Source organism: Protomyctophum bolini (assembly GCF_963924005.1).
Source record: "Protomyctophum bolini genome assembly, chromosome: 21".
NCBI classification, from domain to species: Eukaryota; Metazoa; Chordata; class Actinopteri; order Myctophiformes; family Myctophidae; genus Protomyctophum; species Protomyctophum bolini.
Window position 1 is genome coordinate 37921962 of NC_137882.1, and position 24918 is coordinate 37946879.

At 39.0% G+C, this 24918-nt stretch overlaps 2 long non-coding RNA genes across 3 annotated transcripts; both read right to left on the bottom strand.

Annotated features, from left to right (window-relative positions):
* Positions 1–6761: 6761 nt before the first annotated feature.
* LOC308335972 lies at positions 6762–12460 on the bottom strand. 2 transcript variants are annotated; one of them, XR_013966104.1, is made up of 4 exons: positions 11624–12460; positions 9768–9794; positions 7418–7448; positions 6762–6902 (listed from the first exon to the last, which is right to left on the bottom strand). It is a non-coding gene; the product is annotated as an uncharacterized lncRNA (long non-coding RNA). The 2 variants fall into 2 exon arrangements; XR_013966105.1 differs by lacking the exon at positions 11624–12460 and having other exon boundaries at positions 9768–10342.
* A 974-nt stretch (positions 12461–13434) lies between these two features.
* On the bottom strand, positions 13435–16897 carry LOC308335973. Its single transcript, XR_013966106.1, has 3 exons — positions 16790–16897; positions 15384–15542; positions 13435–15258 (listed from the first exon to the last, which is right to left on the bottom strand). It is a non-coding gene; the product is annotated as an uncharacterized lncRNA (long non-coding RNA).
* Between the last annotated feature and the right edge of the window lie 8021 nt (positions 16898–24918).

Genomic DNA, 24918 nt, shown 5'->3' on the forward strand with positions numbered 1-24918 from the left:
GGAAATTGCACTGGGAATGCCATAGACTCAAGCTTAGGTGTTCTGAAAAAGTTGACCGGCTTATTACCTTCAGCAGGCGCAATACAGTAAATTCCTTCACTGAACGATAATAGCTGGTCTGCAATGTCAATTGGCTGTAGACAAGATTCGAGGGCAATGCCACCAGTTGGCTGTTCACCCTCTAGTTCTGTATCGTTTGAGTGATCCTGTTGTTGATTGTCATTACGAGGCAGGATATCGATATGTTGTTCCTCACCAAGACTATCGTGTGGCTGATTCAGTGCATTTTGCTCACACCTGTCAATGTCCCTCAATGCATCATCATCATACTCATCATCTTCCATGATATCATCAATTTGATTGTCACCTTCTTCCTCGTCGTAAATTGTCGGGTCACACAATTCGGCCTCATCTCTGATAGTTATGTCCTTATACTCGGGGTGAATTTGTTTTAAAGTGTGCAATGCCTTTAAAATTTTAGACATAGTGACAGTCTGGAACAATTGATGTCCTTTGTAGTGCAATCGTCTCTTCAACTTTACTCTCATCACTTGAGAATCACTTCTAAGTCTGGGTAAAACATTGACAGTCGCCTCTACTTCAGATGGCACACATACTACATTACCGCATAGTGATCTCTGCTGGCCTTTGGGAAGAGCTATGATTTTAGCAAATGTTAGGTACTTGGATGAAATATGCCTCTCCAATATGTTAAGATCAGACAATTCAGGGGGGATTTCTACCAGCTCCAAATTATTAGCCATAGCAAGTGGTGGCATGTGCCCTCTCTTAAGATAGTCATGGCAGGTGGCACAGATCCATTCTTGCTTCCTCTCATTGGGTACTGTGCAATGTTGTGGTTCTCTGCATTCATCATTGCAAACATGAACATATTTTCCTGTCAAGCAAGCAGACACCACATCTGGATTTTTTACGTAGGCTGTCCTATTGCAGTGTTTTACTCGATCTGGAAACAATGCTCTATGGCATACTGTGCAGGCATTAGTGGGGCCATCTTGTATGCTTGTTCTAAAAGCAGATATGGCTTGTTGCATTACAATGTTACGTTGTTGTGCACGTAGTGCATCTTCTTGTCTGTATTGTTGTATTATTTTCCGTGTGCAACGCATCTTATGAAAGAGTCTATATGCTGCTTCACTGTGATATCTTTTATAAAAATAAGCATTACATTTCTGTAAATGAAGCCGTCTGAAATCTGGGTCATTTTTGTATCTGTGTTGATTGATTTGTTTCATGATTTCAATATGTTTGAGTCTAAATTCAAGATCATTTTTGTATCTGTGTTGAATGTTTTGTTTCTTTCTGAGTCTAAATTCAAGATCATTTTTGTATCTGTGTTGAATGTTTTGTTTCTTTCTGAGTCTAAATTCAAGATCATTTTTGTATCTGTGTTGAATGTTTTGTTTCTTTCTGAGTCTAAATTCAAGATCATTTTTGTATCTGTGTTGATCGATTCGTTTCATGATTTCAATATGTTTGAGTCTAAATTCATGATCATTTTTGTATCTGTATTGAATGTTTTGTTTCTTTCTGAGTCTAAATTCATCATCATTTGTGTACCTGTGCTGACTGATTTGTTTCATTGTTTGCATATGTTTCATTTTAAATGCACTATCATTGGAAAAACGCTTGTTAATATACAACTTTTTCCTTTGTCTATACAATTCGCATCTAGCATACAAAGCCCTTTCTTTCATATTTTTGGTTTTCTTTCTCTGTATTGTATTGCCAGTTTTTTGTAATGCAAGTTTTTCACAAGTCCTCATATATTTTCGTCTTTTCCCTTTTCCCAATTTTAACATGTGTGCTATCTGGTCCTTGCTCATATTTGTGATTTTGAAAGATTGTCCAGTCACAAACTTACAGGAAGTCATACTTTGAGATGCTTCAGTGTGAGTTAAGTTAGTGTGTGGGGTTTTAAAATCTGCACTTGATAATTGATTGCAAGTGACATTACAATGTTTATGATCAACAGCAGACGTTATGTCAACCTCCGGTTCAGTCATAGGTGATAATAAAGCACTTTCATCAGTACACTCAATATTGCCGGTGTGAAAATACTGTTCTGCAATCCCATCAGACATTTCTGACAATGAATGTTTAGCCTGCCTGTTTGTGCTGTAGACATCTGTGTTTGATGTTGTTGGAATTTCTATTCCAGAGTCTGCAATAGTAACATGACTGTTATCCAGGTTGTCACTGTGAAATCCTACAGGAATGAGTTCATACATGCATGTTGGTAACGTCTCAAACACCAGTTGGCACTCAATAATCCTCTTAATCATATCTTTCAACTTTGTGAATGTAAGCATTACAGCAGTGCCTAAGTGTTGATAATAATATTGACATGGTAATCCATCAGGACTTCTAGAGTGTGGGTCAAAGAAACCAAATTGTCCTGATCTGTTCCTGAACACAGCAATTACTAAACCACTCATTACCAGCAATGCATAGTTCACGTCTTTTAGCAAACAGCTAAGTCCTGCTTCTAGATTTAGGCACTTTTCTGCATAATGAGATGGAGGGTCTCCAAAGGTTCCATACTGGGAAAGATCATGATGCTTTGTTACATGGTAGTCATGGTCGCGGGCAGACACTTTGTCCGGTAGATCATCTATAGCTAGATGATCATGAGCAATTTTATTCTTTATTTTAGGTAAAGATGCACCATCTTCACCTTCGTGAGCTTGTAGATCGGCTGTTTTTCTGACTTTCGCATCTAACTGACGCTTGACCTCTGTGTACATGGTGTCGCCCTTTTGCAATACAAGGTCCAGGTTTGCTGCTGTAATGTGTTCTTCCTCATGAAGGAATGCCAGAAATGTTAGAGAACTACAGGCACACTGCTTATTCCTGGAAAAGACATGGTATTTAGTGCTGTTTTGACTATGAGATGCTGCAACACTTGTCTCATCAGAATGGCCTTTGTGTTTAATACGGTTAGATGTCCTTGGTACATGTCTAACTTTAGGCACATGTTTGACAGCATCAGTGGAAGACATCTTCTGTAATGGTGTTTTATTGCTGTGGGGTGCACATTGTATTTGTTGACCTGCTGTGACATTGTCAGAAACATGCTCTTTAACCCAGTGTGTTGTTGTTGGAATTTCTATTCCAGCTCGTGGTGACAGGTCGATGGAGTCGGCAATAGTAACATCACTGTTGACCAGGTTGTCACTGTGAAATCCTACAGGCATGAGTTCATACATGCATGTTGGTAACGTCTCAAACATCAGGTGGCACACAATAATCCTGTTAATCATATCTTTCAATGTTGTGAATGTAATCATTACAGCAGTGCCTAAGTGTTGAGTATCTTCATTATATGGTAATCCATCAGGCCTTCTAGAGTGTGGGTCAAAGAAACCAAATTTTCCTGATCTGTTCCTGAACACAGCAATTACTAAACCACTCATTACCAGCAATGCATAGTTCACCTCTGTTAACAAACAGCTAAGTCCTGCTTCTAGATCTAGGTACTCTTCTGCATAATTAGATGGAGGGTCTCCGAATGTACCGTACCGGCGAACATGCTGTGTTACGTGGTAGTCATGGTTGAAGGCAGAAACTTTTCCCGGCAGTTCATCTGTAGCTAGATGAGTATGAGCAATTTTATTCTTTGTAGGTAACTGTTCCCCTTCGTGAGCTTGTAGATCGGCTGTTTTTCTGACTTCTGCATCCAACTGCTGCTTGACCTCTGTGTACATGGTGTCGCCCTTTTGCAATACAAGGTCCAGGTTTTCTGCTGTAATGTGTTCTTCCTCATGAAGGAATGCCAGAAATGTTAGAGAACTACAGGCACACTGCTTATTCCTGGAAAAGACATGGTATTTAGTGCTGTTTTGACTATGAGATGCTGCAACACTTGTCTCATCAGAATGGCCTTTGTGTTGAATACGGTTAGATGTCCCTGGCACATGTCTAACTTTAGACACCTGTTTGACAGCATCAGTGGAAGACATCTTCTGTAATGGTGTTTTACTGCTGTGGGGAGCACATTGTATTTGTTGACCTGCTGTCACGATTGTATCCTTAACACAGTATGTGATGTTGTCAGAAAAACGCTCCTTAAACTCCTGCTCACCCATGGGTCCTACACGCTTTTTAAGATAATGTGTCAAATTCTTAGATAAACAGTCTTTATGGCAATGCACTTTAGCATCCTTCTGTTCGCTCATAGGTGATACAGCACTGTCATCAATACACTTGCTTGTTTGATATTCTGTACAATGTCCTACAATCACATCAGACATTTCTGACAATGAATGTTTAGCCTGCCTGTTTGCATGGTGTGTGCTGTAGACATCTGTGTTTGATGTTGTTGGAATTTCTATTCCAGCTCGTGGTGACAGGTCAATGGAGTCGGCAATAGTGACATCACGGTTATCCACGTCGTCACTGTGAAATCCTACAGGCATGAGTTCATACATGCATGTTGGTAACGTCTTAAACAACAGTTGGCACTCAATAATCCTGTCAATCATATCTTTCAATGTTGTGAATGTAATCATTACAGCAGTGCCTAAGTGTTGAGTATCTTCATTAAATGGTAATCCATCAGGCCTTCTAGAGTGTGGGTCAAAGAAACCAAATTTTCCTGATCTGTTCCTGAACACAGCAATTACTAAACCAGTCATTACCAGCAATGCATAGTTCACCTCTGTTAACAAACAGCTAAGTCCTGCTTCTAGATCTAGGTACTCTTCTGCATAATTAGATGGAGGATCTCCGAATGAACCGTACTGGGAAAGATCATGATGCATTGTTACATGGTAGTCATGGTCGCGGGCAGACACTTTGTCCGGTAGTTCATCTGTAGCTAGATGAGTATGATCAATTTTTTTCTTTGTTTTAGGTAACTGTCCCCCTTCGTGAGCTTGTAGATCGGCTGTTTTTTTTACTTTTGCATCTAACCGACACTTGACCTTCGTGTACATGCTGTCGCCCTTTTGCAATACAAGGTCCAGGTTTGCTGCTGTAATGTGTTCTTCCTCATGAAGGAATGCCAGAAATGTTAGAGAACTACAGGCACACTGCTTATTCCTGGAAAATACATCGTATTTAGTGCTGTTTTGACTATGGGATGCTTTAACTCTCGTCTCGTCAGATTGGCCTTTGTGTTGAATATGAGATGTCCCCGACAGATGTCCAACTTCACTATGACTAACCTGTTTTACAGCATCAGTGTAGTACATTGGTTTCACATCATTGCAGCTGTGGGGAACATGCATTTGTTGACCTGGTATCACATCGTCAGATAATTTCAATTTAACCCATCGTTGTTTTGTTGCTTGACTTTTTTTCCCTTTCCTCGGCATGGTAACGTTTTGTTCTTGTAGGCTATTTGTCACACTGGTAAACCTTAAATATTGCGTATAAGTTTGTGCTTTGCAATGTTTTTATGGTAACTTAATAGGGACTACGATATTCACAAATATCTTCAGAGAATGTAGTGATTGATACAGTAGGCTATAGTTCACTATGAACTTGTTCTATAGACACCCAGAAAATTATGAAACAATTGTTAATATAGGACCAGACGTCAACTGTAGTTTCACAGAATTCTACGTAATATACCAGATGTGAGCTACTGAAAACCACAATGCAATCTCAATCACTGAGGGACATTCACTATAGTACCAAACAGAAGCAAGTGATTTGTGTCACGTCCACTTACAGGCAATGTTATATAACCAGTGACCACAAATATGAACAGGAAAATAAGATAACAGGAATTGATTAGTGCAGCAGACAAAATTTAATCGGTGTACCTATAAGGTAACTATAAGTATATGCAGTTCAAATATAGATATGAAACACTACTTTTGTAGATTTAGTATTTGATCAAAGATTTGATTAAACTATGTATGCATAAACTGTACTAAGGAATGTGGAAATTATACCGTTTAGTTTTGAACCAATGAAATTATGTACAATTTTAACACAAGCAATAACCTTCAAGTAGTACTGAATAGTCAGATTAGTAATTCAATATTCAGTGGATATAGGCTAAATATATTGATGATTATGTAAAATATTTATTTTTAATGTATACACTCTTTAAATATAGCAGTTACTTCAGTTGATGGAACACTGTTCAATAGAATGCACTCTGGATTAGTACAAAGTGTTCCTGTCGGAGTTGCAAATAGGTTAATTATCACAAACAGAACTCTAAACAAGCCTATCAAACTACCATATATTTTGTTTTTATTTAGTATATTTTATTATAAAGAACCTGAACAATGACCGGAGCGTGGTCTTGCTAGGAGTACAGACTACTAATGTTAAGAGTATTTAATTCTGAACAGATTGTGAAATGTGAGTGCTTTGATGATCGTGATCCAGTATCCAGTACGTAGTCCAGTCCTGGTTCAGTATGTAGAGTGCAGACACCAAGCTGATGAGTTGAGGCTGAGTTCGTATCCGGATAGTTGGCCAGTTTGTATATCAACGTATATCAGTTTGTATATCAATGTCAACATCAAGGATTGGTATATAAGGATTGGTATATCAAGGTTTGTATATCAAGGGTTGTATATCAAGGGTTGTATATCAAGAGTTGTATATCAAGGGTTGTATATCAAGAGTTGTATATCAAGGGTTGTATATCAAGAGTTGTATATCAAGAGTTGTAAATCAAGGTTTGTATATCAAGGGTTGTATATCAAGAGTTGTATATCAAGAGTTGTATCAAGGTTTGTATGAGGTATGACCAGAGCAAGTCTCAAGAGTTGCTCCCAACTCTGAGACTTCTCCGAGCGAGAGAGAGAAAGGGTAGAGACAAAAGACAGAGGCAGAGAGATAGCAGGGTTTGGGGTGTTGGGTTAAGAGGAAAAACAGGATCCACTGGAACCCAGGGTTCACTGCACAAGGTTTACCTGAAAGAAATAATATTCATAGTCACGTTTATACAAGTATATCAGTAACATAAATGCATAAGCAAGATAGTAGAAAAAACTTGTAGGTCTGCTATTTTTGAAAAACAAACTACTGACATTTTTTAGAATCTGATCTCAGGTCAGAATGGGTTAATCAGACCAGTGTGTGTCCAGTGGAAACCTCGTATGAATCTGATCTCAGGTCAGAATGGGTTAAAGGCCTATTCATAGTGTGGATTTTCGGTGGCGAGGTGACCACTGGAGCTGAAATAGCGTGGAGCGGTGGCGAGTAAAAACAGAGAGTAGGGCTGAGGTGGTGGCCGTGGTAGGCTCTTCACCGCAGCTCAGTGACGTCATGTTGTAGTTCGGTGGTCACCTAACCACTGAAAGTCCATACTAGGAATAACACCTTTGTGTGTCAAAATTGTGTGTGTGACATCACTTCTTGCACCTATATTCAACTTGAATACAAATATTGTGTAAAAACATTATCAGTGTTGATAACTAATACTTACTCAAGTGTAGCACAACAGCAACCAGCTACGTCTGCAGAATGAAAAGGAGAAAATCAGCAATTACTTAATTGTTCAAAGAATATTTTTATTTTGTTGAGATCTGGCACCAGATTCTACAATATGTCTTCCAAAACCTTATCAGTGGTTCTCAAACCATTTCATGTCAAGGAAGGACCCCGAGAATTATCTGTATTTTGCCACAGACCCCATCTGAAAATATGTTGTAGCAGGGACCCCCCCAGAAGCAAAGATTTGAGTTAAAGAAAACAAGCTACAAGCTCGTAGCGCAGCACTCAGAGCATGTAGATCTGCCATTTTTCAGGTAAAGTTTATAGTCATGGTTAAAAGCTATAGGGTGACACAGATGTATCCTCAGGTCTAATTGGGTTAATAGACCATTTACAATCATTTCCTGGTAAAGGAGTAAAGTCCAATGCACACTGCTGCATATTTATAACTAAATGGCTTACATTGTAACAGCTTGCATTCAATCAGTCTGCTCCAATTTAAACACTTCACAGTTTCAACCTATCGTTCAATTGGCCATCACTAACACATTGCTATCCTCTGCGACAAAGTGGGTAGGCAGGAATGGTGTCATCTTATGAGTATTAGTGATGACCACTTAAAGCTAGGTTGACAGTTGGTCATTTAAAGCAGTGGTTCTCAAAGTGGGGTCTGGGTTTTGGAAACCCCCAGGGTTCCTTGAGGGGGTTCCCAGCAAAAAGAGTTAATGTAGCATCTAAATCAATGCAAGCACTTCAACATACTTTGGCCATTTGAAAATAGCAAATGAGCATGCAGTTCTGTTTAAAAAGAAAAATGTGTTCCTGGCACATATTTTCATACTTTTTTTGGGGCCCTTGAAATCAAAAGACCTTATTACTTAATATCCTAAAATACTAAAACGTCAACCACATTAAATCAGTAAGGCACTGATTTCACATTTACACGGGAACCCCTTTTGGTGTTAGCACTATGTTATGCTTTAGCTATTTAAAAATAGCAGATCTACAAGCTCATAGCGCGCGCTACGAGCTTGTAGGTCTGCTATTTTTTTTTAATCGAAGAACGACTGACAGAAACATAGCTTTTTCAGAAAATTCATTTTCAAACAGACATTTTGTAGAATTTGATCTCAGGTCAGAATGGGTTAAATATGGTTTGTATTCAATCCACTGGGAGAAAAAAGTATTGCACCTGTACTACCTGCATGATGCATGTGAATCAAACCTGTAAACCTCAGTAGATTTGTGATCAGCTGGTAAATAGCATAGCTCTGTACATTTTGACATGAGGTGTTGCGGTAACACAAAATGCACCATTTATCTACACCTCATATGTCAAAACACGTTACCAACAAGAATCTGTATGATGGAATACCAAGGGTGTGCGAGACAATAGCAGCGAGGAGAATGAGACTAGCAGGACACAGACACCCAAGCTCAAAATCTTGGCCACTTGTTCACTCACAGTAGCATGGCGGCATCACCGTGAAATGAATTGGTGACCTGCTGAAATAGGTGACAATCGTGTAGACATCATATAACGTCAGTGTCCGAACATAAATCATTGCCGTTTGTTTGAGTGCGAGTGTGTTGAGTGTGAGTGAACAAGTGGCTGAGATTTTGGGCATTGGGATTTGGCATTAGAGCTGTCAGCCAGCATGTTAGTATAAGGATGTCCCACATTAACTTATGTGGACATACTCAAGAACAAGGCAGGAGCACAAAGCACCAATGAGCTGGCCAGATCTATGGAGAACCAGGATGACTGGTCTGGGACGACCTAGAGGTGTTGTGAGCTGAAAATCAGACCTGCAAGCTCACATTCTGGCCATAGCTTAGTGAGTAGAGGCCACCGGGTAAATTGAACGTCAACCGTTCACATCCCACATTGTGAGCTTGTAGATTTAATTTCAGTGATTGACGATGCATACATCTGGGTTAAATCGTGAGGATTGTACAGTCCAATACAGTTTAGCGTTCAGTGATTCTCAACCTTTTTAACTTCATGGAACCCCCAGTTTGATATGCATTATGCCACAGAGCCCCATTTGATCCAAATTTATCTATATCTCTGGGATCCCAATCTTCACTGTAAAATGCTGTGTCAATGTATCGCCCTGTGTGAAGTGTGGAAGAGAATGCAAATCCCATATAGGTCTATTCACCCACACCCGACACTTCACCAGAAGCAGAAAACCATAGACAAAAGGTAGACGCATCTTCCGGCTCTGAATCTCGAGGGAGGCGATATTGGTAAGCTTTCCCCGAGATTCCAGTGATGTTTGGTAGGCCATTCATGGCCATTTATCTGCAAACATTAAGCTGATACATTTAATACTTACTCAGAAGGTAGGGTGGTGTCGTTTGATCTGCAGATTGAAGGAGATAGAAGAAATTGATCAGTTTGTAGTTGCTATACATGCAGAATTTGTATTTGTTCATTTCCATTCTTTTCTTTTTTAACCCATTGTGGGCGGGAACTTTTGGTGTTGGCATTATGTTATGCTTTAGCTATTGAAAAATAGCAGATCTACAAGCTCATAGTGTGCCACCGAGTGGCGCGCTACAAGCTTGTAGGTAGGTCTGCTATTTTTTTTAAACCGAAGAACCACTGACATAGAAACAGCTTTTTCAGAAAACTGTCAAGATGTGGAAGACATTTATAGAATCTGATCTCAGGTCAAAATGGTTTAATAAGAATTTGAAGGTCTTCAAAAACCATAGGTTAGGTTCAGCAACATTTTCTGTTCATTACCTGCATGATCAATGCATAGAACTCTCAGTAATATACCTCAGTAATTGTTTTGTGGCATCAGCTGGTAAACAGCACAGCTCTGTACAATTTAACTGATATTTCAGCATATGAGGTGTTGCATGCCGAATAAGGCTTATCTACAAGCACAGTGTGTTGCAAGCTTGTAGATCTGCTATTTTTTTTTTTTTTTAAGTAAATTTTATTCAAAGAGTATGACATGTAATTTTCACAGACAGAGAATATGACTCTTCGTTTTTTTACATTTTCTCCCACAACTCCTTTCCCAGTCGTCCCCACCCACCCACCATCTTTCCCCACGAGGCCAGACATACAAACAACATATAAACACAGGTATAAAACCAATAGGTTGAGTACAAAACAATACACACTACATACAGTATATACACAGGTATAAAACCAATAGGTAGACAAGATACTAAAATACAAAGAAAGGGATCATATGGTTATGATTAATAAACAACTTCAATGGGGGGTAAAATTAAGGGTAATAATAAAGATCTGCTATTTTTGTCATACAATACTAATAAGGGACAGCAGAGGGGCACAGCGTTCTACATGGAGGGAGGAATAATGTGATCACATTCTTGCTGCAGTCAAGTGAGTGGACTCCAGCAAATCCCAGTAACTAATAGTAATAGCCACCATGGACGGGCAACAGCTTCATGTCCATGTCTCACAGCACACGCATGCTAAAATGACTCCACATTTTAACTCACTATTTCTCATTGAAAACAATGCTGAGCCTGAAACTGAACTCAACCGGATTGAACCATTTCCATGTCTGTTATGCAAAACATCCACTAGATGGCTCTGTGGCTTCACACACCATGATATACAAGTCAGACAGCTAAATCACTCTATGTGGGCTCTGTTTTGCCAGAGTTTCAACGGTGAAATTGTTTTTTGGGAGATGCTCACCTTACTTTGTTATACCAATATGTCTGATAAAAAATAAAAAATAAAGGCTGAAATCTTAAATGACAGAATCTGAAACAAATCATTCATTTTATCTGCATGATGGATAAATAGAACTCTTATACCACCGTAATTGTTTTGTGCCATCAGCTGGCAAACGGCAGTTCTGTACACCGGGTGGTACACAGGACCAGTGATTTCCAACATTTTTTGCTTTGAGGAACCCCCAGTTTGATATGCATTTACGCCACATAATGCCCAATTTGATACAATTACTTTAAGCAAATAATCAGTTATTTGTTTTCAATATTAAGTAAAAAAACAAGCTCACAACTTGCCATCATGCAAGCTTGTAGATCGGCTATTTTTGAATGGCCAGAGTATAAAAGACTTTAGTAATAATAATGTATATCGGCAAAGTAAAATTGTTAATTACCTTCATGGTGTCATGTTTTTGTTCATTAAATGAATGATTGTTTCAGTTTATAAGAATACACATGTTCTTACTTGTAAAATGAGTAGTCACCAGGAGTGACGGAGGGTCGCCGGGAGGGAGGTGGGGGAGTGGGAGGAGATAGAGGAGAAAATAGGTTAAGATAGGAATAGGTTAAGATACTCAGTTCTCAAAACCATTAGCCATAACATTGTTTACATCATACAAGAGATCTAATATCTCTAAATATTATGATGAATTGAACATGGTGGAGCATTACAAGTGTAATGCTTTATGGTATATTCCACAGTTAATACTTTTATATTGAGTTGTGCTTGAAATGTACTGTAATTTTGCAAACTGTTAATAATACTGATTAACGGTGTAATAAATTCATAGAACTGACTACTAACAATGTAAACATTACAACAATTAAACTCAAACGGACACACAGCACCGGCACGCTCTAAATGCAACATGCATGATTTAACGATAGCTTGATTGTTACTTCGCAAATTATAGCTCAAACTATGATAGCCTAGTTGGCTAGCTCAATATAGAGTTGTGAGTCTGACATTACAACAATTTCACTGTTCCGCCCCGATTTAGAATGACTGAACGTCATAACAGTAACAGTTTTATTTGCTTTATCTTTTAAACAAACTGCCTACGTGAGTACGTGTGTTGCCGCTCGAGCCTCGTTGCACGCTATCCTTAGCCATTAGCTTATTGTTAGTACATAAGTTAGCCTGGCCAACATAGCCTGATAGCATGACTAAAACGTAAATAAACGAACACATAAAGACACATACTGGTGCCGGGTGCTGAGTAATAAACTGGGTTAAACGCAATTTGTCCATTTAGGTATTACATTGTACTACTCCATCTATTTAAAGTGACCATAGCGATTAGCGACCATTTACCTTGAGTTCACAAGAGGAAGTGATGTAATCCGCGGTGTCGCAGATACGGGCATCCGCCCAAAACGCCGTGCCTTTCATACATTGTCAAGATAAAATAAATAAATGGACAGTTGAACGTTATCTGGATTCAATATATATAATTACAATTGTTTTATGAAGACAGAAAAGTACTCACGTTTTGTAAATAATCCAAAATGAAGTTAATGAAACATTCTGTTCCAGTAAAAAGTCCAGAATTCAAAATATACTAAAAGCACAAGTGTTGGTATCAAACTAGAAAGAAAGTACTCTTTGTGCAGAATGTGTAATAATTACACATTCTGCATCGAGTACAATAATATGTACTATAGAATATATTTTAAATAGCAGATTGATTTATTAACAGTTTGCAGAATTACTGTACATATCTGTCTATTCACTGTATATATATTTTTTTCCCTTTTCGCTTCCTATATTTTAACTACATAGAAGTGTATTTGTTTGTCTCTAAATGTTTTGATGAATTGAACAATGTGGACCCTGTTGTAAACAAGTGTGAGGCTTAATTGGTCGTCCACTCACAGTTAACAGTCTTTGTATTGAGTTTGTGCTTGAAATGTACTGTAATTCTGCAAACTGTTAATAAAGATTTCAATCAATCAATATCAATACAAAAACTGTTAGCTGTGAGTGGACGACACCTTAAGCATTACTTGTTTACAAGAGGGCCCACCATTTTCAATTCATCAAAACAAGGGACGTACGAATATACATAGGCCTATAAGCTAGTCTATTTTCAAATGACCAAAATGTATAGTCTACTGCTGAAGCGGTTAATGTTTTGTAATATATATATATACATATACAAGTACGAACATGTTTGTACCAAAAGCTTTACACCAAATATATATATTTTTTAAAATCCTACAAACTAACTATAGTAGCCTAAATAAAGCTGTCAAAGAAATGTTGTTGGGTAAAAATACAATATTTGGATCTGAGACTGTAGTGGAGTTAAGTAGCCTCCTTAAGTGAAGTACAAATACCTCAAAATTAAGCAGCCTACAGTACTTACGTAAATGTACAGATTCACTGCACCATTCTGCCATTATTGAAAATCTGTTTTCAATTTTCTCGCACATGCACGCATCAAAAACAATAGCCTACCAATTAAGATCAGCCCGAGTAATATTCTTATTAAGTGACACGTGACCATTGATTTGATTTGAGAATATAAATTCAGTGGTAACGCTCTTGTATTTAAGTACATTTATCTATTACAGATTGTACATTACCTGTTAAACCGTGAGGCATTGATAGACTATAACGTGTACATAAACTTCAGATTAACAGTTCAAATTACATAGCATTCCGAATATTGATGCATTGCTGCCTCCTGCTGGACATTTTATCCACAAGCAGCGCTAGTACTTGACAACGGTTTTAACCAAGTGCATATTGAACATCAAATTTGAAGTCTATCAAATGAATTGCAGATTCATAATTTGATGATTTGCCATTTCGCTCTAGCTTGTGGAGCTGACAACTAATTTCACCCACTTCTTTACATTTGTAAACCTGATATGCTTCCATTTAAGATCATAATTATGTGATCTAACACCATTTTGTTTTCAAGTGACAAATCTGCACAGCATGCTGAACATACAAATATTTCTAGTCCCTCTTATCAGGGTTTCACTGCAACACCATTTTTTACTTATTTGAATAGCCTTCAATGTCTTTGATCCAGCGAAATGGCTCAGGTGATACATTCAGTCTAGGGGCACTACCACATACATATTGATAAAAAATATACACACAAAAGTTGGTCACTATCAAAGTGAGTGAGACAACCACAGTGGATAGCTGGCTAACACCTGCTCCAATATAAACCATACAAATATGCAGTATGAATAAAATAAACATACAACACATTCTCATTTCTGTCACATAGGCCTACATGGAATCTGTGTGCAAACATGTAGTGGAAAAAATAACAGATCAGTTTTATAATTAGTACTTGTCTTTCAATGTTCACTTTCAACTCTGTGAAATAGTTAGTATACTGAGAATATATAGTTAAACTGTCCCTTTACGATCTTTGTTGGGTACATGATTAGGGCCGATTCATACTCCTATTTTAGAGCCGAATAAAAGTCAGTTCGGCGCTGTAGAGCCTACAATGTGACGTCATTTGAGGTTCGGGTACCGTCCTAAAGTCAGCTCTTCTGTGCTAATGAACATTTCTGACGAGCCGAAATCATTTCGGCACTACAGCTCTGAAACAGCAGTAAAATAGGAGTATGAATCAGCCCTTAGTTTATACTTTTAAGGGGGCGCATTATGCTGTGGCACAAAGTTATCCTGTCACCATGGCAGATGAGCAAGTGGGAAAAACCCTACAGAACACAAATTATACAACCATCAAGGACTGTCAATACAATAATGTTTTTGTGTAATTATATTGCCTAGATTTGAATATCCTATATAAAATACATGTTCTCTAGGCTTACTCATCTGAACCCTAATCACAAATATCATGTTTGTACACCAGTGAAAGAGATGACCCTGTGAGTATGTATACATGTCGGACAGAAACCCTGTAAAGATCAAAAGATGTGACACAATTTCAGCTTGAAGATGAGGTATTTTTTCACCATCTTCATGGAATGTAAACTCTTCTTCAGCTCTTGCAACAGCTCCTCTTTTACACTTCTCCTTCACCCGTTTACATTTCTCTCCATCTCAGCCTGGGCTCCTGTCACTGCCTTGCTCACCGCCTGCCTCTTCTCCATCTCTGAACGCAGCTGTGGCAGACAGAGACACACACATTTGTATTTACTCTACATGTGTTGTGAGGACAAGATATTAGGATGGCATTGAAAATAAAGCTGGCGTTGGCTATTGAGAAAAAGCAGATATACAAGCTCACAGCGTGTTACTCTGTGCCACGCTGCAAGCGTGTACATCTGCTATTTTTGAACATTTTGGTCTGCGTCGAGACGACAGCTTCTCAGGCTGCTGTATTGGGGCATGAGGAGACGGGGCTCTCCTGGCTGAGGATCACTGCTTCCATCTCAGGCCCTGGATCCTTGGTGTGATGGAAACACAAGAGAAATTTAGTGGAAATTTGCTCCATGTATGTGCGCATGTCAACATACGTAGTTTCCACATTAACACAATCGGCACTGGGATTTCTTTCAAAATAGAAGCTAGGGGTGCCGGGAAGATATGGCCGCTTTTACTCTGTAAGCAACCCCCACCCCATTCCAGACATATTTTTGCTTGCTTACCTCACTAAGATTACGATAAAGTCGCTGATGATCACTCGCTTCATGTTTTCATTTTCAACGTGAGGCATGTTGAATTCAGAAATTAAGAGTTTTTTCTTTGTGAGAGGTAAACATTATCTATTGATTGATTGATACTTTATTAACAGCCTTTTGGCCACCCATAGGCTTGTTTCCATTGTGGTCTTCTGTATAATATCGGAATCTGTATCTGCAGATATATAATCAGATGGGATATCGGTCATAATTTCATAATGTGCACACCTAGAAATTAATTTAATGGAAGATAATCAAGCATTGTGCACATGTGTTAATTAGAATAGATGTTCTATACTTAGTCTATATTTGTATGTGATGTGTAAGTATAGCAAAACTGTGTACATTATACCCACACAAATACATTTCTAAACTCAGTTATATTTACGCTAGTGTTTGGCATTATACACTAGTCACTAGTATGTCTATTAGCAAGTGTATATCGGAGAACATAATGATCATGATGTTCATGTAATGTATCGTTTACTGTGATGGCTACAACATAACTGTATGATAAATTAATGCTAATAATACTACCAATATTATAGATTCATAGCTCACCATATGGTCACGAATGTTTCAATTGTGCTCGGGCAGGTATTAGCAAACGTGAGCACTTTATATTTGAACTATGAACGTTTATGCAGACTTTGTCATTCAAGTTCCACCATGACAGATAAACCAACCACAGCTAATATAGCTTACTGAATGAGATGCGGATGAGAAACGTAACATAACATCAGATTATAACTAAGGATCCGTGGTAATGATTCATGATCCAATAAGCTACTTTATCACATAAACACGTGCATTTAGATTTTACCAATTGACATAGATTGTATCGTATTTATAGTTGAAACGTTAACCTGGCGTTAGCTAGCCAGCATTAGCATTAGCGCTAGTGTGACTTTAGTCTAACACAACTACATAAATCAACATTTGACGAGAGCTACGGACCACGTTAAATCATTGTATTTACCCATAATGTCACACATCTATTGATTATTCTTACCATAAGCTTGTCAAGGATTTCATCCAACACCCACATGCAGTTGACCCATTACCACGGGTGTCCAACTCTTAGAGGTCCAACTGTCCAATATTAGTTGTTGTGCATAGCTATGGCAAATCAGTATCACTATTCACTTCCGGTTCAAGGTTAAAATAATTCTATAGGAAGGTTACCTATTTTCATTGATGCATATATCAAACTATTACAACTATTTTAACCTGAAATACAGAATAGCAGAAATCTAAATCTAAATAATAAAGGTTTACATTGAGCATCAACTTTCTAACCGTTTATATGACTTTTTTTTTGCATAGTACTGTATATTTGTATATATTTGTCATTAAATGTCCCATGAACTGAATAGGAAGGACTCCCATATATAACCAATTAAGCCATAGCCCTTTCGTGGGTTTTAAATCCTCTTAGCAGACCTTGTATTGAACTCTATTTAGTGTACTTTTTTCGGCCAACTGGTAATGAAGTTATAATAAAGTAGGCATATTCAATAAATCAAGCAATGACATTCATTGTCTGTATTATGTTATTAAAACAGTGAAAGAGTTGGTCTTTCCCCCCTGAAACAATGTGTGAGTCTTGGTTGGGATAAAGAAAGCAAGTATTATTTAAGTAGTATTAAATTTATTCGTGAACAAGAAATAATGAATGAACATACAATAATAATAAAATAATAATAATAAAACAATAAAAAGCAAATCTTTTGCACGTAGCCTATGACCCCGTGCGGGGGAGAGGGTAGGCCTACGGTGCCCCAAAATAGGCCTACAAGGAAAACACTGTCTTAATGCTCCTAGACGACAACAGCGTCGTCAACATTTTCCTGGCCAAAAAAAAAAAAAAAAAAAAAGAAATTAGTTTTGGAAACAAGGAAGCTGCTCCTGGTCCTCTTCCTCCTCCTCCTCGACCAGGGCGATGTCGACGTTCCCTTGGTCAAACTTGAACGTAGCCCTTCGGGGGAATACGACTTCAGGGGGGAAAATGTCTCGAAATTTGGCCAGGGAAATGTTGACGACACTGTTGTCGTCTAGGAGCAGCTCCATCCCCTCGTCGATCTCCATCACTCCGAGGACCACCCCTTCCCTGCACTCCACCGCATTCTGTAGAAATCAAACAAATTTGTTTTCAGTCATTATATCCTATGCATATAGGACCTTTCACTGTGTCTATCCCAATGTTGGAGCTGCAATGATAGATCGAGGGATTATCGAGCGGGGGAAATGCAATATATATATATTGGTTTGGTTAGCTCTTTTTTTGTGTTTGGGTTGAAATGTTAATGTTTTCACAGCCTGTAGTGTACATACGATAGATAGGCTATTATTATGTTCAAATCTAGACAATATAATAACACTAACATCATACTGTTACAAACATTATTATTCTAAATGACAATATAGTAGCCTATTACCTCAATGTTGGTGAAATTGGTTGTCTGGAACGACGTTCCAGCGGCAGAGGCCTTCATCCTCATGGCCGTCAACCGGACCATGTTTCCCATTTCGAGGCATGGTGACAATATTGCCTCCCGCCACAGGACCACCGTCCCCTCGTGTCCTTTCTGCAATGAAAGAATCACATAGCCATGGGCTTAAAGTATAGGCCTACGAGTATTTATATACGGATATTAACTATTTCACGAAGTTGAAAGTTAACACTGTCACTGAAAGACAATTTAGTAAAACTTACCTCCGTTATTTTTATGGTCTGGACCGGGCAGGGCGCTCCCTTCTCCCCGGCAAACCTGCGGACTGCTTCCATCTGTATATGTGACAGAAATGAGGAGACATACCGTCACATACGCATAGCAAAAAATTTAAATGATATCCATATTCATTCATTTGTTGCATGCGTGCTTATATAGGCCTACTGTATATTTTTACGGTGTATAAAATTGGAACATATTATGTTAAGGCTACTTTTACGGGTAGCCTAGTATATACCGTTCAACATTCCAAATATTAAATATAATAATAATAATAATGATAATAATATAATGGTCGACTTACAGCTGTAATGTGGCCCGTAATTGTCACCAGGCCTGGCAGGATTTGGTTGGCTGCATCTGCCAGGGAAACAGCCTGGCACGGGGGGTCCAGGAGCGCCGCGCACTGTGCCTCCATCTCTGGGCTGATGTTGAGGTCCCTGGTTAAATAAAAGCCCGTGTCCCTGGCACACTGCAGGCTGCCCACCCCACCATACTGCGTTATTCTATAGTTTCGGAGAATATAGGTCTTCCCCGCCTTCACCTTTGGGGCTTGCTGCTCGAAAAGTAGCATTTTCGAGCAGCAAGCCCCATCGGTGAAGGCGGCATACGAATTATTGGCGACCTTAGCGGCCTTCACCCCCTCGTCAGCTGTGAAGTCCCACTGCAGGACTTTTTTAGTCTCTTTGACGCTGGCCGCCTTCAGCGTTAGAGTCGGGTGCCGCGCATAAGGATCTGAATTCGGCCTCGCCTGCAGTGCTGCCCTCAATGCCATGTTATTTTTGGTGGTCGAGTCGATGTTGTCGTTGTCTTTGTCAGAGTAGAGTGTCAGGCAAGCAAGCAGAATGGCAAACCATGGCCTTTTTAAAGTAGCTAGCAGGTGCACTGAAAGAGGTGCCGAACCAAACAATCGATGAGTTCAGGTAAACAATCTCGGGTTCAGCAGGTGCACACGTTCACAGAACAACAACAATGTTATAAACAAAGTTGAAGCTTAACTTTTGTTAACCCTTGAGAGGTTCATCTTGATAATTTCTACCGCTATAGCCTATAGGTTTTTACACCCACAACTCTGGGGTCAGCGAAATGTCTGGTTTCCAGTCCAACGAAGGCCTTTGAAACAAACATGAAAGAGAGGCCTTAAGGTCAGGTTGCCCTCTAACTAATTTTGTGATGTGGAACCCCGAGAGGGGGGAGGGGGGGGGGGTACAGGGTCAACATTTCAGGCGGTGCATGAGCCTTTGAGCTTTTTTATCCTATAATTTGAATCGCCATAAATATATCAGCTTTTATCATCATCTGCATTATTTTTTTCACAGACAGATACGATTCTTATGCCTAACAAATGTATCTAGCTTTGAAAAATAAATTTGCATGACATTAACAACCAGCTAGGAAGAAAACATTCTGCACTTCTGGTCCAAAAAATTTCACTGACACGTTGACGTTACTTATAGGCTACTTATATATTATGGGCCTTATATCATGTATACATATCTGTATAGTGATCTGATCAGTCAGCTTATAGCGTTAAATGGTGCATTTATATATAGCGCCTTTATCCAAGGCGCTTTACAGAGATGTGTGTGTGTGTGTGTGTGTGTGTGTGTGTGTGTGTGTGTGTGTGCGTGCGTGCGTGCGTGTGTGGTGTGTGTGTGTGTGTGTGTGTGTGTGTGTGTGTGTGTGTGTGTGTGTGTGTGTGTGTGTGTGTTTTCTACTCAGCAAAAGCAAGGAGTAGCAATAAGGGATTGGTACATTATATATTTTATAGCGTTGTGATTTCCCCGTGCACACAAGATTTTATTTATTTTTTGTCATTCACATCATCTTCATACCTACTTACACACACACACACACGCACGCACGCACGCACGCACGCACGCACGCACGCACGCACACACACACACACACACACACACACACACACACACACACACACACACACACACACACACACACACCTTTATACCATAAAAATACCCCATGCCATGCACCAGTGGAAGATTTCATTATAAACGCTGCTGCACCCACAACTCTGGGGTCAGCGAAATATGATGTCTGGTTTCCCAGGTTTCCAGTCCAATCTGCCTTTGAACCAGCATGAAAGGTCAGGTTGCCCTCTAGAACAACAACAATAAACAACTCATTTTGTGATGTGGAACCCCGAGAGGGTGTGGGGGGGGGGGGGAATTAAAAGATTTCAGTGCACTGTGCCTACACATGTCGCGACCGCAGGTCGCGACATGTGTAGGCACAATGCAAGGAATAAATGCATTCGCCATGTATCCGAAGGAAGTCTGATCCAATCACTTTTAGATTTCTCCAGTTTAATCCTGAGTTTAAGTTTTTTAGTGTTCAAGATCTAATTTTAGGCATGTTTAAGCCTCGAGGAAAATCCGTGTTGAGGTTCTTAATCCACTGTTTTTCATTAAAACGTCTTTGTCCTACTGTCCAGTTAGGATTGTGTTGAAGTCCAGCGCATTTTAGAGCTCCAATGCCGTGCGCCATAAAATGTTGCACCAATCTTGTGGTTGTCTTTTTGGCATTGTTAATATTGTATCTGTGTCGTCCCAGCCTAGTACCTATTGTTTTACCTGTCTCTCCGACATATTGTAAACCACATTTTTCACATGTGATTAAATAAATGCAGTTGCTGGTTCTGGCTGTTATTTGTTGTTTAATCTCCAAGACGCGTTTTGTGGTTCTATTTTTTACTAATTGTTTGGGTTTGAAGTATTCTGGTCCCTGGCGTGCTGGTGTGTTGATTTCTTTTAGCTTGCTGTGTACTAGATAATCTTTAAGGTTTTTATTTTTTCTGTAGGCCGATATAATTTTATAATCTTTTAGAAGATCGTCTGTTCGGTTCTCAAAATTCCTTTTTATTCTGTTGTTGGCTAGTGTGCTCTGTGTTGAATAACTGGTTATCAGGGCCAATTTGGGGCCTGTATCTCGCACTTTTATTTCTAAGAAGGTTTTTTGGGCTTTCCGGAGGAAGGTCCTAGTGTATCCTCTTAGTCTGAGGGCATTAAATAGAGTTTTACAAGCTATTTTGAAATCACTTCTTTGCGTGCAAATCCTATGGAATCTTAGTAGTTGTGATTTGACTATTCCTGTGTAGGAGTGTGTCGGGTGGAATGACGTTTTGTGTAATAGGGCGTGAGTGTCTGTTTCTTTAAAGAATACTTTTAAGTCTAGTTTCCCATTTGTGTTAAAGTTTGGGCCCTTGAAGATTGTTACATCAAGAAAGTCAATCCTTTCTGTGTGTGTCACATATTTTATCGTTATGGATCTATGATGGCTATTTTATAGCTATTTCGGACTGGTATTGTCCTTCTTCAGGCAGGATTGATTCTGTTAGAAGAATGATTAGTTGTGCTGAAACCCTGGTTTATATGTGTTCCTAATGGTGGGCGTGACTGATAGTCTTTGGCCAATCAGCTTTGTTTGATAGGTGTGGCTTACTTAGCCATTGTTTCACTCTGTCCAATCAGAATCAATGGGTGTGTGTTCTATTGTTCTGGATTTTTTTCAGTTGTGGTTTGGTTTTAGTAGAGACCAAATGTCTCTAATGGAGAATCAGTAATAATTATAAAAGACTTATCTCCGGTTTCCAGGTACTAGCTCAGGGGGGAATTAAAAGATTTCAGTGCACTGTGCCTACACATGTCGCGACCGCAGGTCGCGACATGTGTAGGCACAATGCAAGGAATAAATGCATTCGCCATGTATCCGAAGGAAGTCTGATCCAATCACTTTTAGATTTCTCCAGTTTAATCCTGAGTTTAAGTTTTTTAGTGTTCAAGATCTAATTTTAGGCATGTTTAAGCCTCGAGGAAAATCCGTGTTGAGGTTCTTAATCCACTGTTTTTCATTAAAACGTCTTTGTCCTACTGTCCAGTTAGGATTGTGTTGAAGTCCAGCGCATTTTAGAGCTCCAATGCCGTGCGCCATAAAATGTTGCACCAATCTTGTGGTTGTCTTTTTGGCATTGTTAATATTGTATCTGTGTCGTCCCAGCCTAGTACCTATTGTTTTACCTGTCTCTCCGACATATTGTAAACCACATTTTTCACATGTGATTAAATAAATGCAGTTGCTGGTTCTGGCTGTTATTTGTTGTTTAATCTCCAAGACGCGTTTTGTGGTTCTATTTTTTACTAATTGTTTGGGTTTGAAGTATTCTGGTCCCTGGCGTGCTGGTGTGTTGATTTCTTTTAGCTTGCTGTGTACTAGATAATCTTTAAGGTTTTTATTTTTTCTGTAGGCCGATATAATTTTATAATCTTTTAGAAGATCGTCTGTTCGGTTCTCAAAATTCCTTTTTATTCTGTTGTTGGCTAGTGTGCTCTGTGTTGAATAACTGGTTATCAGGGCCAATTTGGGGCCTGTATCTCGCACTTTTATTTCTAAGAAGGTTTTTTGGGCTTTCCGGAGGAAGGTCCTAGTGTATCCTCTTAGTCTGAGGGCATTAAATAGAGTTTTACAAGCTATTTTGAAATCACTTCTTTGCGTGCAAATCCTATGGAATCTTAGTAGTTGTGATTTGACTATTCCTGTGTAGGAGTGTGTCGGGTGGAATGACGTTTTGTGTAATAGGGCGTGAGTGTCTGTTTCTTTAAAGAATACTTTTAAGTCTAGTTTCCCATTTGTGTTAAAGTTTGGGCCCTTGAAGATTGTTACATCAAGAAAGTCAATCCTTTCTGTGTGTGTCACATATTTTATCGTTATGGATCTATGATGGCTATTTTATAGCTATTTCGGACTGGTATTGTCCTTCTTCAGGCAGGATTGATTCTGTTAGAAGAATGATTAGTTGTGCTGAAACCCTGGTTTATATGTGTTCCTAATGGTGGGCGTGACTGATAGTCTTTGGCCAATCAGCTTTGTTTGATAGGTGTGGCTTACTTAGCCATTGTTTCACTCTGTCCAATCAGAATCAATGGGTGTGTGTTCTATTGTTCTGGATTTTTTTCAGTTGTGGTTTGGTTTTAGTAGAGACCAAATGTCTCTAATGGAGAATCAGTAATAATTATAAAAGACTTATCTCCGGTTTCCAGGTACTAGCTCAGGGGGGAATTAAAAGATTTCAGTGCACTGTGCCTACACATGTCGCGACCGCAGGTCGCGACATGTGTAGGCACAATGCAAGGAATAAATGCATTCGCCATGTATCCGAAGGAAGTCTGATCCAATCACTTTTAGATTTCTCCAGTTTAATCCTGAGTTTAAGTTTTTTAGTGTTCAAGATCTAATTTTAGGCATGTTTAAGCCTCGAGGAAAATCCGTGTTGAGGTTCTTAATCCACTGTTTTTCATTAAAACGTCTTTGTCCTACTGTCCAGTTAGGATTGTGTTGAAGTCCAGCGCATTTTAGAGCTCCAATGCCGTGCGCCATAAAATGTTGCACCAATCTTGTGGTTGTCTTTTTGGCATTGTTAATATTGTATCTGTGTCGTCCCAGCCTAGTACCTATTGTTTTACCTGTCTCTCCGACATATTGTAAACCACATTTTTCACATGTGATTAAATAAATGCAGTTGCTGGTTCTGGCTGTTATTTGTTGTTTAATCTCCAAGACGCGTTTTGTGGTTCTATTTTTTACTAATTGTTTGGGTTTGAAGTATTCTGGTCCCTGGCGTGCTGGTGTGTTGATTTCTTTTAGCTTGCTGTGTACTAGATAATCTTTAAGGTTTTTATTTTTTCTGTAGGCCGATATAATTTTATAATCTTTTAGAAGATCGTCTGTTCGGTTCTCAAAATTCCTTTTTATTCTGTTGTTGGCTAGTGTGCTCTGTGTTGAATAACTGGTTATCAGGGCCAATTTGGGGCCTGTATCTCGCACTTTTATTTCTAAGAAGGTTTTTTGGGCTTTCCGGAGGAAGGTCCTAGTGTATCCTCTTAGTCTGAGGGCATTAAATAGAGTTTTACAAGCTATTTTGAAATCACTTCTTTGCGTGCAAATCCTATGGAATCTTAGTAGTTGTGATTTGACTATTCCTGTGTAGGAGTGTGTCGGGTGGACACACCCGACACCCGGGGGGGGGGTACAGGGTCACCATTTCAGGTGCATGAGCCTTTGAGCTTTTTTATCCTATAATTTGAATCGCCATAAATATATCAGCTTTTATCATCATCTGCATTATTTTTTTCACTGACAGATACGATTCTTATGCCTAACAAATGTATCTAGCTTTGAAAAATAAATTTGCATGACATTAACAACCAGCTAGGAAGAAAACATTCTGCACTTTTGGTCCAAAAATACTAACATTTGTAATAGATTTTCGGAATGAAACATATAGGCTATTACTAATTAATTAATGTCTGTGTTTGACTGCGTTTCACTGACACGTTGACGTTACTTATAGGCTACTTATATATTATGGGCCTTATATCATGTATACATATCT